The 16,413-nt window shown below is 45.3% G+C and overlaps 1 protein-coding gene across 23 annotated transcripts in view; it reads right to left on the bottom strand.

The window, feature by feature from the left end:
- Positions 1–16,413, bottom strand: part of MYT1L (myelin transcription factor 1 like) — a 536,335-nt gene that overhangs the window by 210,369 nt on the left and 309,553 nt on the right. For all 23 annotated transcript variants that reach the window (XM_050753176.1, XM_050753173.1, XM_050753193.1 and 20 more), the window contains one exon: positions 443–599. The gene's annotated coding sequence lies outside the window, so the exon portion shown is untranslated. The remainder of the gene's footprint in view (positions 1–442; positions 600–16,413) is intronic.

The following is a 16,413-nucleotide window of genomic DNA, read 5'->3' as shown; positions in this document are numbered from 1 at the left end:
GGGCCATCCTGCCTCAGTGTGGGCTGCACAGAACCCAGTGTAGACGGGCCGCCTCTACCTAGTGAGTGAGGGCCGCCCTGCCTCAGTGCAGGCTGCACAGAACCCAGTGTAGACGGCCGTCTTCACCTAGTGAGTGAGGGCCGCCCTGCCTCGGTGTGGGCTGCACAGAACCGAGTGTAGACGGGCCGCCCTGCCTCAGTGTGGGCTGCACAGAACCCAGTGTAGACGGCCGCCTTTACCTAGTGAGTGAGGGCCGCCCTGCCTCAGTGCGGGCTGCACAGAACCCAGTGTAGACAGGCCGCCCTGCCTCAGTGCGGGCTACACAGAACCGAGTGTAGACGGGCCGCCCTGCCTCAGTGCGGGCTGCACAGAACCGAGTGTAGACGGGCCGCCCTGCCTCAGTGTGGGCTGCACAGAACCCAGTGTAGACGGCCGCCTTTACCTTACAGGAAGTCTTCTCTCCTAGGAATGGAGGCAGCGTGACTCCTGGCAGGACGCAGGCCCAGAGTCAGGGGCTCGCTCTAAGCTCTACTCCTGGTCCTCTCCAGCTTGTGACTATGGCAAAGTCACTTAATCTCTCTGTGCCTTGATTTCTCCATCTGCAAAATATGAAAAGCAACATGCAGCACCTCATGAATTCATCACCACCTTAGGAAGAGACATACACAGGGCGTCGTCCTCTTTGCAACTGTCAACACGCACACGTCAGCTTCCTCCAGGAAACAAAAGTTCTCTTTCATGTCCGTGAACAACGCATTCCCCTTTACAATTTATTCTCCTAGATTTGACGCCTGCTGTTTGGACTGTGACCCTTGCCCAGGCTCCTGTGGGAGCAAGCCCCGGCTGGGAAGGTTTGTTCTCTGCCAGCTACGTCAGCTCTGCGCTCTGTGCTCTGTGCTCTGTGCTCTGCCTGAGACGGTTCCATGAGCTCCCAGTTCCTGTGGACCAGAAGCCCCGCGCGCAGCCATGTCCTCCCTCCTGCCCAGACTCGGGGTAGGCTCAGCCCGTGCGGCAGCATCGGAGGAGCTCCACACCAGGATTCCCACTGTCACCCTTATTCATTCTGTGATGTCTCCAGGGACTTCTGGGGTGAGAGGATCAGCCTAGTCTCCTTAAAATTGGTAGAACTTAAAACCTTACAAAACACTTTCTTACCCGTTATGTCATTTGGCCATCAATTGAACTTTATGTGAATTTTACGAATAAAGAAACTGATACTCAGAGAGGGTGAAATACGTGCTCAGAACTCCCCAGTTAGTCAGAAGGAGAGAATAATTGAAACTGAATTATCTGTGTTAAGATCTAGTACAGTTCTTCCCACCGTGAATGAAGGCTGTCCCTACACATGCTCAGGAAGGACCCGCAGCGCTGAGATACGGGTCAGGGAATCTGAGTCTCGCCACTAGGTCCTAGGGGAGCCTTGGGTGGTGGCACTGGATAGCTGGCCCCTTATGATTTCCATTCCAAAGGATTCAGTGCTTCCTGCTCTCCAGGGTTGACAGGACTAAAACTCTCTGGGCTGTTTTGAACCTCAACAGGTCAAGTGAGCCGACAGCCCTGAGCCCCTGCAATGATGCAGCTTAATGCAGATAACCATCATGGAAGTGCCGTCCCACTTTCTATGCAATTCCTCATTTGAGCAACAGGAAACCAGAGAGTGGAGTTAAATAAGAAACACGGGGAGTCATAATAGGGCCATTTTCCCCAGAATTCGCCAATCTTTTCCTTCGACCTGGAAACTAGCCCACCTCATCCACTTCTGCTGACCATTAGGGACTGAGCCCCAAACCCTTCCCTGTGTACTTAATTTTCCCCAAAGAACAACTTCATCCACACAAACAGTTAATAAGGGATGGAGCATGTATATCTTGTCAAGAACACAATGGTGGATATGAACCTCAGAAGGTTAAAAGTCCTGATTAGTCCCTTGAAAGAGAAAGGAATTAGACCAAATTGATCTTTTTTGTCTACTACATTGTAGTTTAAAACAAAAGAACTTCTCTTACCCCTTTGGATATAATAACTCCCCTACACATTACCATGAACTCTGAATTATCTTACAGAATCCTCTGTTATGCGAGACCCCAGGGCCCACACAATTCCTACCCGCCTTTGGATCTTATGTGCTTGCTCCTAGTGGTTAATATGGATTCACTGGAAAAACAAAAAAGAAAACGAAAGAAAAAGAGAAAGAAAATGTTTGCATTGCCCTGTGAAGATGGATTCTAACTGCTCAGACAACGCTGTACATGTGACTCAACCAACAAGCAAAATCTTTAATGGTTAAACAATTTTCAATTAGACAGAATGGGGTTATAAAAGCACTACCACTTACCACTTCATGATTTGAGCATGTTGTTGTATAAGCATTAATTTCCTAGACTTTCAATGTCTGAATTAAATAATATATCAAAAATGTCTGGCTTATCATTAAATGCTCAATAAATGATAATGGGCAGTGATATTAATATCACTAGATACCGATTTATTAGTATGCATTTTCAGTTTCTAATTTCTAACTGTGATGATCTAGACAAGGAGCAAAGGTTACATACAGAAAACTCTGGCTCCCAACATGGGAGTGTGACCAGTGAGTCTGCCCACCCCTGACTGAGGGCTGAGTCTCTGGGACTCTGCTAGACATGGCTAACGCAGTAGAAAACAGATGGGTAAGACATCGCTACATAAACTCAATGGAAGGTGGAGAGAAAGAATAGACAGAAGCTGGAATGGACATAGTTGCAATCTTAAATATGTAGAAAAATAATTTACTTTGGGTGTAAAGACAAATGGAAAGTATGAAAGAACAGAAAATTTAAAAATATAAAAATGTATTTTTGGGTAAAAAAGAAATTCCATGGCCATCTTTAAATTTACCACCTTTGGGGTCAATAAATGAGAAAAATCTATTAAAAGAAAAAAATTAAAATGAGTTAATACATTGGCAACTTGCTCAGTTTTCATGCTGTGTCATATGTGGAGTGTTTGTTTTTTTTAGTAAATTATTTTATAAAGCTATAGTTATTTTAAAAAGCATTTTGCAATCAGCTAATGTCAATGGAATATTGGTAATAATATCAAGAAACATACATATGACTAGCTCATATCTAAAAATTAAAGTTATTAATGAATGACAAGCAAACTATGCTACAATTCATATTCATAGTATAAATTGAAATGGGTGTGAGGTTTTATTAAAGTTGTCATACAAAGCACGCTCATTTGTGGGATTTTATGAACAATAACCTTATGCTAGACAATGCTCCTTGAAGAGCCAACAGAACAAGGAATAATGATGAGATGGAAGAAGTTCCCTGCCTGAAATCCGTCCACGTTATTCTCATCAGAAGGTGGCTGCACATGACTCCAGAACAAAGGACTGCACAAAACCCAAGCTCCCCTCCCTGGGCAGGAGCAGGGCAGCGAGTCTGTCCCCCAGCCTCTGCGGCCACCACTGGTGCACGGAGTCCTGTCCCAGGGCGGGGGTTCGAGTCCACACTCCAAGCCTCTGCGGCCACCACTGGTGCACGGAGTCCTGTCCCAGGGCGGGGGTTCGAGTCCACACTCCAAGCCTCTGCGGCCACCACTGGTGCACGGAGTCCTGTCCCAGGGCGGGGGTTCGAGTCCACACTCCAAGCCTCTGCGGCCACCACTGGTGCACGGAGTCCTGTCCCAGGGCGGGGGTTCGAGTCCACTCTCCAAGCCTCTGCGGCCACCACTGGTGCACGGAGTCCTGTCCCAGGGCGGGGGTTCGAGTCCACTCTCCAAGCCTCTGCGGCCACCACTGGTGCACGGAGTCCTGTCCCAGGGCGGGGGTTCGAGTCCACACTCCAAGCCTCTGCGGCCACCACTGGTGCACGGAGTCCTATCCCAGGGCGGGGGTTCGAGTCCACTCTCCAAGCCTCTGCGGCCACCACTGGTGCACGGAGTCCTGTCCCAGGGCAGGGGTTCGAGTCCACACTCCAAGCCTCTGCGGCCACCACTGGTGCACGGAGTCCTGTCCCAGGGCGGGGGTTCGAGTCCACGCTCCAAGCCTCTGCGGCCACCACTGGTGCACAGAGTCCTGTCCCAGGGCGGGGGTTCGAGTCCATTCTCCAAGCCTCTGCGGCCACCACTGGTGCACGGAGTCCTGTCCCAGGGCGGGGGTTCGAGTCCACACTCCAAGCCTCTGCGGCCACCACTGGTGCACAGAGTTCTGTCCCAGGGCAGGGGGGTTGAGAACCTACCAAAATCCCCCTTTTGTGGCTCCTAGTTCATTTTTAAAAAAATATTTAAAGTCAGAGGCAGAAATTTCCTCTGGACATCTATTTTAGGCAAGCAAGTTATCCGACCTATTTTGTTTCTGTGTATTTGATTTTGAAAACCAAGCATTCGTAAGTGGCCATCTCCAGAACTGGCCTGAGTGCCGGGCGCCCCGCCCTGGGCTGGGCAGGTCCCATCTCAGCGGGACCACAGGGTGGGTGTGGTGTGTAGGGGCTGTGCCGGCACCCCTCCCCACTGCCCCACCCTCCGGCTACAGCACTCCATGTGACCTGAGGGCAGGGGGTTGTTTATTTTGGGTTCCTTATGAATCCCATGGTTTGAGTGTCCTACACCATTCATTCTTGGATTTCTTCTCCAGTTTGTAGACACAGAGCCCCAGGCATTTTTCAGAATGGGGACCTCGAGGCAAGGGTTCCGAGGCCCTGCATGTTGGAAATGTCTATTTCACTAAGGGGATAATCATCTCTCCCAAGACTGCAAAGGCCTTGAGGCTATTTTATCCTACGCTATGCATGTATAGTGTTCAGGTTTATGAACGGCTCCACTCCATCGCCAGGCCAGTCTGCAGTCTGATCCTGGTTCCCCCGGGAAGCTCAGAAGCACGGGTTTTCTCTCTAAACAGCGCTACGGTCTTCTCTTTCTGTTGGTTTTCTGGAGTTTGATGAGTTTAGGTTTTTTTCATTCTTACTGCTTGACATGAGTGCCCCCACACAACCTGAAAACTGTTCACCTCTCAGAACTTTCTTCTTTCTTTATTAATTTTCCCCTCTTTATTTCCTTTATTATTATTAGTTTGTTTGAATTTCTACTACTAAATGGATTTGGATTGTTGGATTGTCTAAATTTATCTTCCATTGGTTTCAGCTGTTTTTTTTTTTTTAATCTCTTTTTCTTCTCTACGTTCCGGGAGGGTTTCTAACATCTACCTTTGACTTCCTCAATTGCACTTTAAATTTTCAGTACTCCAATTTTAATTTTCAAAATTAGCTTTTGTCACAGTCATACATTTGCATTTATTTTGGTGAATTCTTGTCTTTACAAGAGGATAGAGATCAAGTTGCACTACTGTGTGATTAATATCTCACACAAGGTACCTTACATGTAAACAGCTGATCAATAATAGAGTGAGGAAATAAAGGGAGAAAGAAGTGAGTGAGGGCGTCTCTGCTCAGGGCCGGTGCTACTGTGTCCCCGCTCCTCACAACTGTAGAAAGTGGGTGTTACCAGGCCCCATTGTGCAGATGGTGGACAGAAGCTGGAAAGGGTACACAATTTGGTCATTTTTGCACAGTTTATGAGTAAGTCATGAGAGTTTTTGAGTTTTCACAGGGTGTCCTGAAGCAATTCAGGCAAAAGTAAAATAGTGAACAATGTCAGGACCTCCTGGGTTCCCCTTGTTGGGCATGACCTCTTAGCACCTCAGAGTTCAGCTGAAAAAAAGGCCTGGTTCCAACCTGGTGCCCCGGGGATTCTTGGTTTACTTTCTCATTCCTTGAATGGGTCTTGTTACCTCCAGTTCCTCTTGCTCAGAGATGGGGGGTCACCTTCTTTCTACATGGAAACAGGATCGTGGCTGTCATGTTTTAACCCTGCTCCATGGTGAGAAGTAGATTTTACATCTTGATCCTGTGTGCACATCCTATGTATATTGTAGAGAGATTCGAAACCATGATAAAATCAAACATTTCATAGAACAACACATTCTTAGTATGTATGACATCTTCAAATACTTTCCATTTTACTTCTTTTTGTTGATATTAGTACTGCCTCCTCAGATTGATATCGCAACTCACAAATGAATTGTGGCCACAGTTGGAGAAACACCGGTGTAAGTTAGCTGGGGTGTATTTTCTCCATGGTCTCTCGACCATGAGACTTGGTGTGTGATCGCGTGGTTGGTTCTCTGCTGCTGCCGGAACAGTGGCGCCTGCCTTGACTTCTTCCAGCCCAATACCTCATCGCCACTTATGATAATAAGATGCTGAAAACATTATCTATGATACCGGTTGTCAAGTACAGTTGTGTATCTCTCAGTTTCATATAGAACTCAATTTCAAAAGCTTTCTGTGTATGCCATATGCTTCAGTTGGTCTATCATTGGATGCCACTGGTAAGTGTCGGGCCACTGTTGTGCTCGAGGTTGCCTAAGAGACAATGAGGATGGAATGTATGAATTGACTCCAGAAGCATCCCAAGACCCTCAGGCCTTCAGTGGACCAAGCATTACACTAACTGCAAAAGGGTGTAATCATTTGTCCCTATTCACAGGGTAGGGTCAACGTTTTTCAGGGTAAATATTCAGCATGATAGTTTAGGCTTGTGATATGTGTCCCCACCCAAATCTCACCTTGAATTGTAATCCCCATAGTCCCCACATGTCAAGGGCAGGACCAGGAGGAGGTAACTGGATCAAGGGGGCAGGGTGGTTTCCCCCATGCTGTTCTTATGATAGGGAGTGGGTTTCAAGGGATCTGATGGTTTTAAAAGCATCTGGCATTTCCCCTGCTTGCGCTTCTCCTTCCTGCCACCTTGTGAAGAAAGTGCCTTGCTTCCTGAGTTGATTAAACCTCTTTTCTTTATAAATTACTTAGTCTTCGATGTGTCCTTATAGTGGTGTGAGAATGGACTAATACATCTTGGGAATTACTAAGAACCAATCTGTGCCTCCACATCAACCCCAGGGTAAGCTTACAACTGCTATAAATATGCACCTGTTCTTCTTGAGTCCTCACCCCATTTCCCAGTTAGCCTTGCTCCATTCCCATGGCCTGCTCTGCACGGGGGGCATCTGTGCTTCTGGTGTGTGTGTCTCAACACAGCCTCACACTTCCTGCCAAAGGCCTTTTGGGCTTTTCCACGTGACGTTTCACACAAAGTATTGAAAAAGTCAGCAGGTAGGAGGGTCACTTATTAAAAACTCCTCCATGTTCCCTGTGACAGTGAACAGTAACTACCCAGGCCTGCAGCCCAGGCTCATCCACCATCATCTAGGCCCATGGCCTTGGCCTCTGGGTAGCTCCTCTCAGCCTCCCGGTGCCTCTCAGCAGAGCTCTTCTCTCCCTCCTGCTGTGTGGCTGGATTCCCGCTGACGGACCATGGCCTAGGGGCCTGCTGCTTCTTCCTCGGACAGCCACAGGGGTTTCTCTCCTGCCCCTTCTCTATGTCTTTTGAGATGACCCCTTCCTGCAGCTGAGTCTTCAGTGCCACCCCATCACCTTCGAGGTAAGCCAGCACCCTGGTGTGGGGCCTGTGGGTGTTCAGGGCCACCGAGCCTCCTCCATGCCTGCACACCTCCCTGTGCGGACCCCCGCATTCCCTAAGTCTCCCCTCAGCCTCTGGGAGCAGCATCTGCTCTCATGGCCCCAGGCCTGGCTGCTTCAGACACCCCCACTCCACTCCCTCAGTGCACCATGCTTCCTTTTCCATCAAGAAGCATAATATATTGATTCATGCCTTTTGTGCATGCGTTCTTTCCTGCATGCGTTCTCTCCTGCATGTGTTCCCTCCTGCATGTGTTCTCTCCTGCATGCCTTCTTTCCTGCATGCATTCTATCCTGGATGCCTTCTCTCCTGCATGCATTGTCTCTTGCATGCCTTCTTTCCTGCATGCCTTCTTTCCTGCATGCATTCTCTCCTGCATGCCTTCTTTCCTGCATGCGTTCTCTCCTGCACGCCTTCCTTCCTGCATGTGTTCTCTCCTGCATGCCTTCTTTCCTGCATGTGTTCTCTCCTGCACGCCTTCTTTCCTGCATGTGTTCTCTCCTGCATGCCTTCTTTCCTGCATGTGTTCTCTCCTGCACGCCTTCTTTCCTGCATGTGTTCTCTCCTGCACGCCTTCTTTCCTGCATGTGTTCTGTCCTGCATGCCTTCTTTCCTGCATGTGTTCTCTCCTGCACGCCTTCTTTCCTGCATGCGTTCTCTCCTGCACGCCTTCTTTCCTGCATGCGTTCTCTCCTGCACGCCTTCTTTCCTGCATGCGTTCTGTCCTGCATCCCTTCTTTCCTGCATGCGTTCTCTCCTGCACGCCTTCTTTCCTGCACGCCTTCTTTCCTGCACGCCTTCTTTCCTGCACGCCTTCTTTCCTGCATGCGTTCTCTCCTGCACGCCTTCTTTCCTGCATGCGTTCTGTCCTGCATGCCTTCTTTCCTGCATGTGTTCTCTCCTGCACGCCTTCTTTCCTGCATGCGTTCTCTCCTGCACGCCTTCTTTCCTGCATGCGTTCTCTCCTGCATGCCTTCTTTCCTGCATGTGTTCTCTCCTGCACGCCTTCTTTCCTGCATGCGTTCTGTCCTGCATGCCTTCTTTCCTGCATGCGTTCTCTCCTGCACGCCTTCTTTCCTGCATGCGTTCTCTCCTGCACGCCTTCTTTCCTGCATGCGTTCTCTCCTGCATGCGTTCTTTCCTGCATGTGTTCTCTCCTGCATGCCTTCTTTCCTGCATGCATTCTCTCCTGCACGCCTTCTTTCCTGCATGCGTTCTCTCCTGCACGCCTTCTTTCCTGCATGCGTTCTGTCCTGCATCCCTTCTTTCCTGCATGCGTTCTCTCCTGCACGCCTTCTTTCCTGCACGCCTTCTTTCCTGCACGCCTTCTTTCCTGCACGCCTTCTTTCCTGCATGCGTTCTCTCCTGCATGCGTTCTTTCCTGCATGTGTTCTTTCCTGCATGCCTTCTTTCCTGCATGCGTTCTCTCCTGCATGCCTTCTTTCTTTTGCACCCTTTCCTACTTCAGACACAAAGCACATCATTATGTGGTATCCTAACAGTCTGCTTACAAGCCTAGTTTCTCCATTGAATTTTAAAAAATAAATTTTATCATGTATATTTAATGTTTACAACATGTTGATATGGGATACGCATACATCATAGAACGCTTACTATAGTGAAACAAATTAACTTATTTATCATTCCGGTTACTTTTTTGTGACAAGAGCAGCTAAAATCTACTTACTTAGCAAAGCCTCTAACACAGTATAATTTTATTAACTTTAGTTTTCATATTGGGCATTAGATCTCTAGACTTGATCATCCCACATATCTGCTATTTTGCATCATTTGACTTATATCTCCCCATCTCCCTACCTATAACCACCATTTCACTCTCACCTATGTGTATTTGAGCTTTTATTTTAATTTTCACTTTTTTGAGACAGGGTCTTACTCTGTCACCCAGGCTGGAGTACAGTGGCGTGATCTTGGCTCACTACAAACTCTGCCTCCCAGGCTGAAGTGATCCTCCCACCTCAGCCTCCGAAGTAGCTGAGACTACAAATGTACATCACCATAACTGCCTAATTTTTGTATTTTTAGTAGAGACGGGGTTTCACCATGTTGGCCAGACTGGTCTCCAACTCCTGAGCTCAAATGATCCACCCCCTTCAGCCTCCCAAAGTGCTGGGATTACAGGCCTGAGCCACCGTGCTCAGCCTGAGCTCTTTAGAAAAAAAAAAAAGAAAAAATATTGTATTATCTCACATTTAAGTGAGATAACTTATTTATCATCTCTCATTTAAGTGAGATAACACAATATTTTTCTTTCTGAATCTGACTTATTTTAGCATAATATTTTCTGCGTATATCTATATTGTGGCAAATAGCAGGACTGCATTCTTCTTAAGGCTGAATAATATTCCATTGAAGATATATATATCCCCCACATTTTTTCTATCCATTTGTCCATCAGGTTGCCTCTGTATCTTGGCTACTGTGAATCATGCTGCAATGAACATGGGCGTTGCAGGCATCCTTGCGAGGCATTGATTTTGTCTCCTTTGGGAATTTCCTCAGGAGGACTGGTGGGTCACATGGCTGTTCTATTTTTAATGTGCTCTTTTTCATAATGGCTGTACCAACCCACATTCCCATTACAGTGTGCAAGGCTTCCCTTTTGTCCACAACCTCACCAGCCCTTGTTATCTCTTGATTTTTGGATAATAGTTGTAAACCAAAAAGTATCTGAGATGGGTCTCAATCAGTTTAGAAGGTTATTTTGCCAAGGTTAAGGAAAAAAAAAAAAAAGAACAGAATTACAGAAACAGTCTGTGCCTTTCTCCAAAGATGAATTTGAGAGCTTCAATACTTAACAGGGAAAATTGGCACTTTACATAAGATAAGGTGAATGAGGAGTTGCTGCCTGTGGAGATATTTAACCTTTTATCTGTAGCTATCTGCTTTGGAACAAAAGGAAAGGCAACTTCTTGCATGACTCAGCTTTCAGCTTAATTTTTTTTTTTTCTTTTGGCAGAAGGAATTGGGGTCCCAAGTTGTTATTTTCCACTCACACAGCTGTCCTTCCAGGTGTGAAGTGGTAACTTTTGATGAAATCAGCTTTGATAAATGGTTAACAGTGAGAAAATTCTGGGAGTGGAAGATCTGATCCAGCCAATGCCATTTTGCCTTCAGCCTCAAGCTGCCAAGTCAGCTTCGGGAGACATTTAGTTGACAGTTTAAATGATAATTAATAGGCCTTTCCCCCAGACCCAACTGCCTTTGTAAAGCTAATGAGAGACCACCCCGTGAGGGGGAGAAGTGGAGCCTGAATTCTGTTAAGGTGTAGATATTCATGATGGCCAGCCATTATTTCAGAGGTCCTGCAGAGAGCATCACTATGGTAGTACCTAAGATCGGCTTTTTGAGGCATCTTTTCAGGGTTTTTTGCATGCCTGATACCCATGGCTCCACGTGGACCCCCCAGTAGATGACTCTTGCGCTCCTGTGGCCCCACCCAGAAACCACTCAGTGCACAGCGGGAACTTTCCCACACCGTGACCGTATCCCAGTCAGTTGGCAGCAAGCAGCCACTGCCTGGGCGCCCCACCCTTTCCTAAAACTGTCCTTGAAAATCCCTTAACCTACAAGCCTTCCATGAGATGGATTTGAGTAATAACTCCATCTGCCACGGCCGCGGCCAGCCTGGCATTAATTAGACCCTTGGTTTACTGCAATGCCCTGGTCTTCATTTGTGCAGTGGGCAGGGAGAACAGGCCAGGAGGTGACGATGATGGCTTCATTTTGCATTTCCCGTTTGAGGAGTGATGTTGAACACCTTCTCATTTGCCTGTTGGACATTTTTATTTACTGTTTTAAAAAATGTCTGTGTAGGACCTTCACTCATTTGAGGATTATTTGCCTTATTTTTACTCTTGATTTGTAAGAGTTATTTATACATTTTGGATATTAACCCCTTATCAGCTGTGATTTGCAAACATTTTTTTTCCCACTCTATAGGTTGCTTTTTCATTTTGATATTGTTTCTTTGTGCAGAAGCTTTTTAGTTTTGTGTAGTCCATTTATTCATTTTTGTTTTGTCATTTAAGCTTTTGGGTAACATTTTTAAAAGTATTGCTGTGACAAAGGTCGAGGAGATTTTTCCCAACATTTTCTTCTATGAGTTTTATGGTTTCAGGTTTTACATTTAGGGCTTGCATCCATTTTGAGTTTTTTTTTTTTTAAATGTATAAGAGAAGGATCCAGTTCTATTATCTTCCATGTGAAAATTCAGTTTTCCCAGCACTGTTTATTGAAGGGACTGTCCTTTCCCCATTGCGTCCTCTTGGTGACTTTGTCAAAAATTAGTTGCACATACGTGTTTGAATTTATTTTGGGGCTCTATGTTCTGTTCCATGGGTCTATGGTTGTGTTTTTATGCCAGTATCATACTGCTTCAATATCTATAGCTTTGTAATATAATTTTAAATCAAGAAGTATGATTCCTCCAACTTTGTTTTTCCTTCTCAGTGTTTTTTTTTTTTTTTTTTTTTGGCTTCTTGGAGTTTTTTCTGGTTCTACAAACATTTTAGGATATTTTCCCAATGTTTGTGAAAATAGCTATTGTTGCTATTGAAGATTTTAATAGGGATTGTGTTAAATCTGTATATCACTTTGGGTAGTATGGACATTTTAACAATATTAATTCTTCCTAATGAACATGAAATAGCTTTTCATTTATTTGTACCTTTTTCCATTTCTTTCTTTAATGTTTTATAGTTTTCAGTGTACAAATCTTTTACCTCCTTTGTTAAATTTATTCCAAAATATCTTTTTTGATGCTATCATAAATGGGATTGTTTTATTGATTTATTTTCCAGCTAGGTTATTATTTGTCTATACAAATGCTACTGATTTTTATATGCTGATTTTGTATTCTGCAACTTCACTGAATTCATTCATAATTCTAACAGTATTTTTGTGTGTAATCTTTGGGATTTTCCACATATAGGATCATGTCATCTGCAAATAGAGAAACGTTACTTCTTCCTTCTGAAATGGATCCCTTTTGTTTATTTTCTTTCATCTCTCATCTGACTGCTCGTTAGTACTTCTAATCCCATGCTGAACAGAAGTGGCAAGGGGGGGCATCTCTGCTTTCTACTGGATCTTAGTGGGAAAGTTTCAGTTGCTCCCTGTTAGTTATGTTAGCTGCAGGTTTTACATAATAGCCTTCATAATGTTGAGGAACTTTTCTTCTATACTTAAACTGTTAAGAGGTGATTTTTGTTTTGTTTTGTTTTTGTTTTTGTTTTTTATCATGAAAGGGTGTTGAACTTTGTGAAAAGCTTTTTCTGTGTCAGTTGAGATGATCATGGGGTTTGAAAATCTTTCATTCTGTTAATGGGATGCATCACATTGATTTGCATATTTGAAACCAGCCTCCCATTGCATTTGAAAGATCATTCTCAAGCTGTGCAAAAGCTCTGCCTTTACATTTTGGGCATCTATGGGCTAAAATGGAGAGTACACCAAGGCAGTGCCCATCTGGCAGAACTTCAGAGTAGATTCTCCTGTTTCTCCTCCTGCTCAGCTGCTTTTCTGTGTAAAGAGTGAGGAAGGTGAGAAGCATAGGCAGCAGGGGATTAAGAAACAACTTGTTCCTAAATGACCCTTCAGGTCTGGGGGAGAACACTTTGAAGAATGGGAAGCCAAATATTTTTCCCCTAGACCTAGATGTTTGAAGCTGCAAGTCTGGAGGCTGACTATACGTTGTTAAGTTCTGCTTGGCTATGAACAAGCTGTGTAATGTGGGGACGGTTAGGTGCTGTCTGGGTGTAGACAGGGCCTGCTGCCAGTGACAGCAGTGTGTTAGGAAAAAAGGCACACAGGAGGTGCCGCTCTGCTGCTGTCTCTCCATCATACCCACAGATTCATTACACCGGGTCAAGTCTCAATATCTTCTGGATACACTCCCCATGGCTGCAACTACCCAATGATCGATCCGACACCCTTCTAGGAATGTTCTACCATTAAAAGACCAAAGATTAAATCCATGATCTTCTATACAATGGCTTTGTGAACTTTAAGATTGAGAAGCCACACCCACAGCTAACATCATACAGAACAAAGTAGGAGGGCAAACACTTCCCGACTTCAAAACTCACTACAAAGCAACAGCAATCAAGACAGAGTGGTGCCACTCTGTTCAGTGGAACAGAATCCGTACCAAGACGCATCTACTGTCAACAGACTCTTCACAGGGTGCCGGGGCTAGTCGAAGGGGAGAGAATCATCTTTTTAACCAACCAGACATCCCCATGCAAACAGGAGTACTCATTTCTGAGAACTTCAGCCCAGCAAGATGGAGTTGGTGGCAGCCTGCCTCCAGCATGTCCCTATCTCACACTGTATACAATAATAAACCCAAAATGGATCCAAGACCCAAACTTGGATCCATATACGAACTAAAACTAGGCTTGGCATGGTGGCTCATGCCTGTAATCCCAGCACTTCGGGATGCCAAGGCGGGTGGATCACCTGAGGTCAGGAGTTCGAGACCAGCCTGCCAACATGGCAAAACCCTGTCTCTAGTAAAAATACAAAAAAATTAGCCAGGCATGATGGCGTGTGCCTGTAATCCTAACTACTAGGGAGGCTGAGGCAGGAGAATCACTTGAACCTGGGAGGCAGAGGTTGCAGTGAGCCGAGATTGCACCACTGTACACCAGCCAGGTTGACAGAGCAAGACTCCATCTCAGAAAAAAACAAAAAGAACTGTAACTATACAACTCTCAGATTTGGCAACATATTCTTAAATATGAGAACAAAAGCACGCGCGATAAAAAAGCAGATAAATTGAACGCTATAAAAATTTTGAAAACCAGACTTTTGTGTTGCAAATACACCACCATAAAAGTGGAAAAAAACAATCTACAGAAGGGGAGAAGATATTTAAAAATCATATACTGATAAGTGATTTCTACCCAGAATATATAAATAATTATTATAAATCAATAATAGAACGACAAATAACCGAATTAACAACTGGCAAAGGATCTGAACAGATATTTCTCCAAAGAAAATCTGCAAAAAACCCTAAACACGCAAAAAGATCGTCGATATCATTAGTCATCAGAAATGTATAAATCAAAACTACAGTGAGACCATGCTATGCCCACTGTGATGTCCAGAAGCAAACGTCAGATGCTGACAAGTGCTGGTCACTTGTCACTTGTATGTAGGGAGCCCTCATTGCACTTGAGGATGGCCCCAGGTGCTACAGCATGAGGAAATCAGAAGCTGCACGTTGATGGTAAGAATGTCAACAGTACAGTCACTTTAGAAAACAGTGAGGCAGCTCCTGAATGGATTGACCAGAGTCGAGTCACTATGTGACCCAGAAATTCCACTCCTAGAGAAGCAATAAGAATGTGTTCACACATTCATATAAAGACTGTATATGTTTACTGTCGCTTTATTTGTGACAGCCAAAATGTAATCTCAAATTTCCATCTACGGATGAATGGATAAACAGAATGGGGCTTATTATATAATAAAATTCACTAATGTGGGATATATATGAATTCATAGATAACGAAATATGTATCTACCATAAAAAGTTATGAAGCACTGATAGATGCTACCACATAAATGAAGGTTTAACACATTATGCTAAGTAAGAGAAGTCAGTCTCAAATGGCCACGTCTAATGATTCTGTTTACATAAAAAGTACAGAATAGAGAAAGTTGCAGAGGCAGAAGGTACATTAGTGGCCATTCAGGGCCAGACTCGGGGAATGTGGGAGTGATGTGGTTTCTTTCTGAGGTGATGAAAATGTTCTAAAGTTGACTGGGTGACACTTGTTCCATATCTGTGACTATCGTAGGCCCCGCTTACTTGTGGTTTTCCTTTTCGTGGTTTCAGATACCCAAGGTCAACCATAGTCCAAAAATATTCAATGGAAAATTCCAGAAATAAACCATGATGAATTTTCCATTGTGTGCTCGTGATGAAATCTCCTGCCCTCCAGCTCCATCTGGCTGGGATGTGAATCATTTCTTTGTCCAGTGCGTCCGTCTACACCGCACACCCTACCCACCTGTCAGTCACTTGGGAGCCATCTCAGTCATAAGAGCCACTGCCATGGTACCTACCACAGTGTTGTATGCAGGGATCCCTCACTGCACTTGAGGATGGCCCCAGGTGCTAGTGCACTGAGGCTGGCTTGTTGTCATCGCTTCACGTCATTAGTTATTATTGTTAACCTTTTCCTGGGCCGAAGTTTTAAACTAAACTTTACCGCAAATGTGTGTGCATGTGAAAAAACATAGTATATGGAGTTTTGGCACTATCCACGGTTTCAGGCACCCACTGGGGGTCTTGGAGTGTATCCCACAGATATGGGAGAAAATGCAATACTAGAATGCACTGAAGTGTACGCTTCCAATGGGTGAATTTTATGGCCTGTGAATTATAACTCAAAGTTGTTGATATATTCATGTGATGTCTCAAGGAACACTCAGGAAACACAAATGAAGCAACTAAGCCTCCTGAGCTACTCACTCCTGCCTCCACTTCCCACAGGCCCAGGGGTCACTTCCTCCCTGGACGCAGGTGCAAGGCTTCCTCGAATGGCACATGGGAACCCCCTTTGTGCCCTTCTGCTCCAGACTAAGATCCTCAAGATCCTCACCCATCAGCAATGGGTCTGTGGGGCCTCTGACACCCTCCCATCCAGCCACTGGGCTCTGCCTCTTCACAGCCTCACCTGGTGAGCCTGGACCTGAGGGCTAGAACCTGGAACATTAACACAAACTCATTGCCTGTGTGGCCCACTGGGGCCTGGAACCAGAGGCTCATGGAACCTGGAACCACAAGGGCACAAGGGCTCAGATACATGTTGCCATGCCCAGAATTCTGCTTCTGGCTGTAACTTTGGCTGC

The sequence above is a fragment of the Macaca thibetana genome, chromosome 13 (genome assembly GCF_024542745.1).
Source record: "Macaca thibetana thibetana isolate TM-01 chromosome 13, ASM2454274v1, whole genome shotgun sequence".
NCBI classification, from domain to species: Eukaryota; Metazoa; Chordata; class Mammalia; order Primates; family Cercopithecidae; genus Macaca; species Macaca thibetana.
This window is presented reverse-complemented; position numbering and strand designations above follow the sequence as displayed.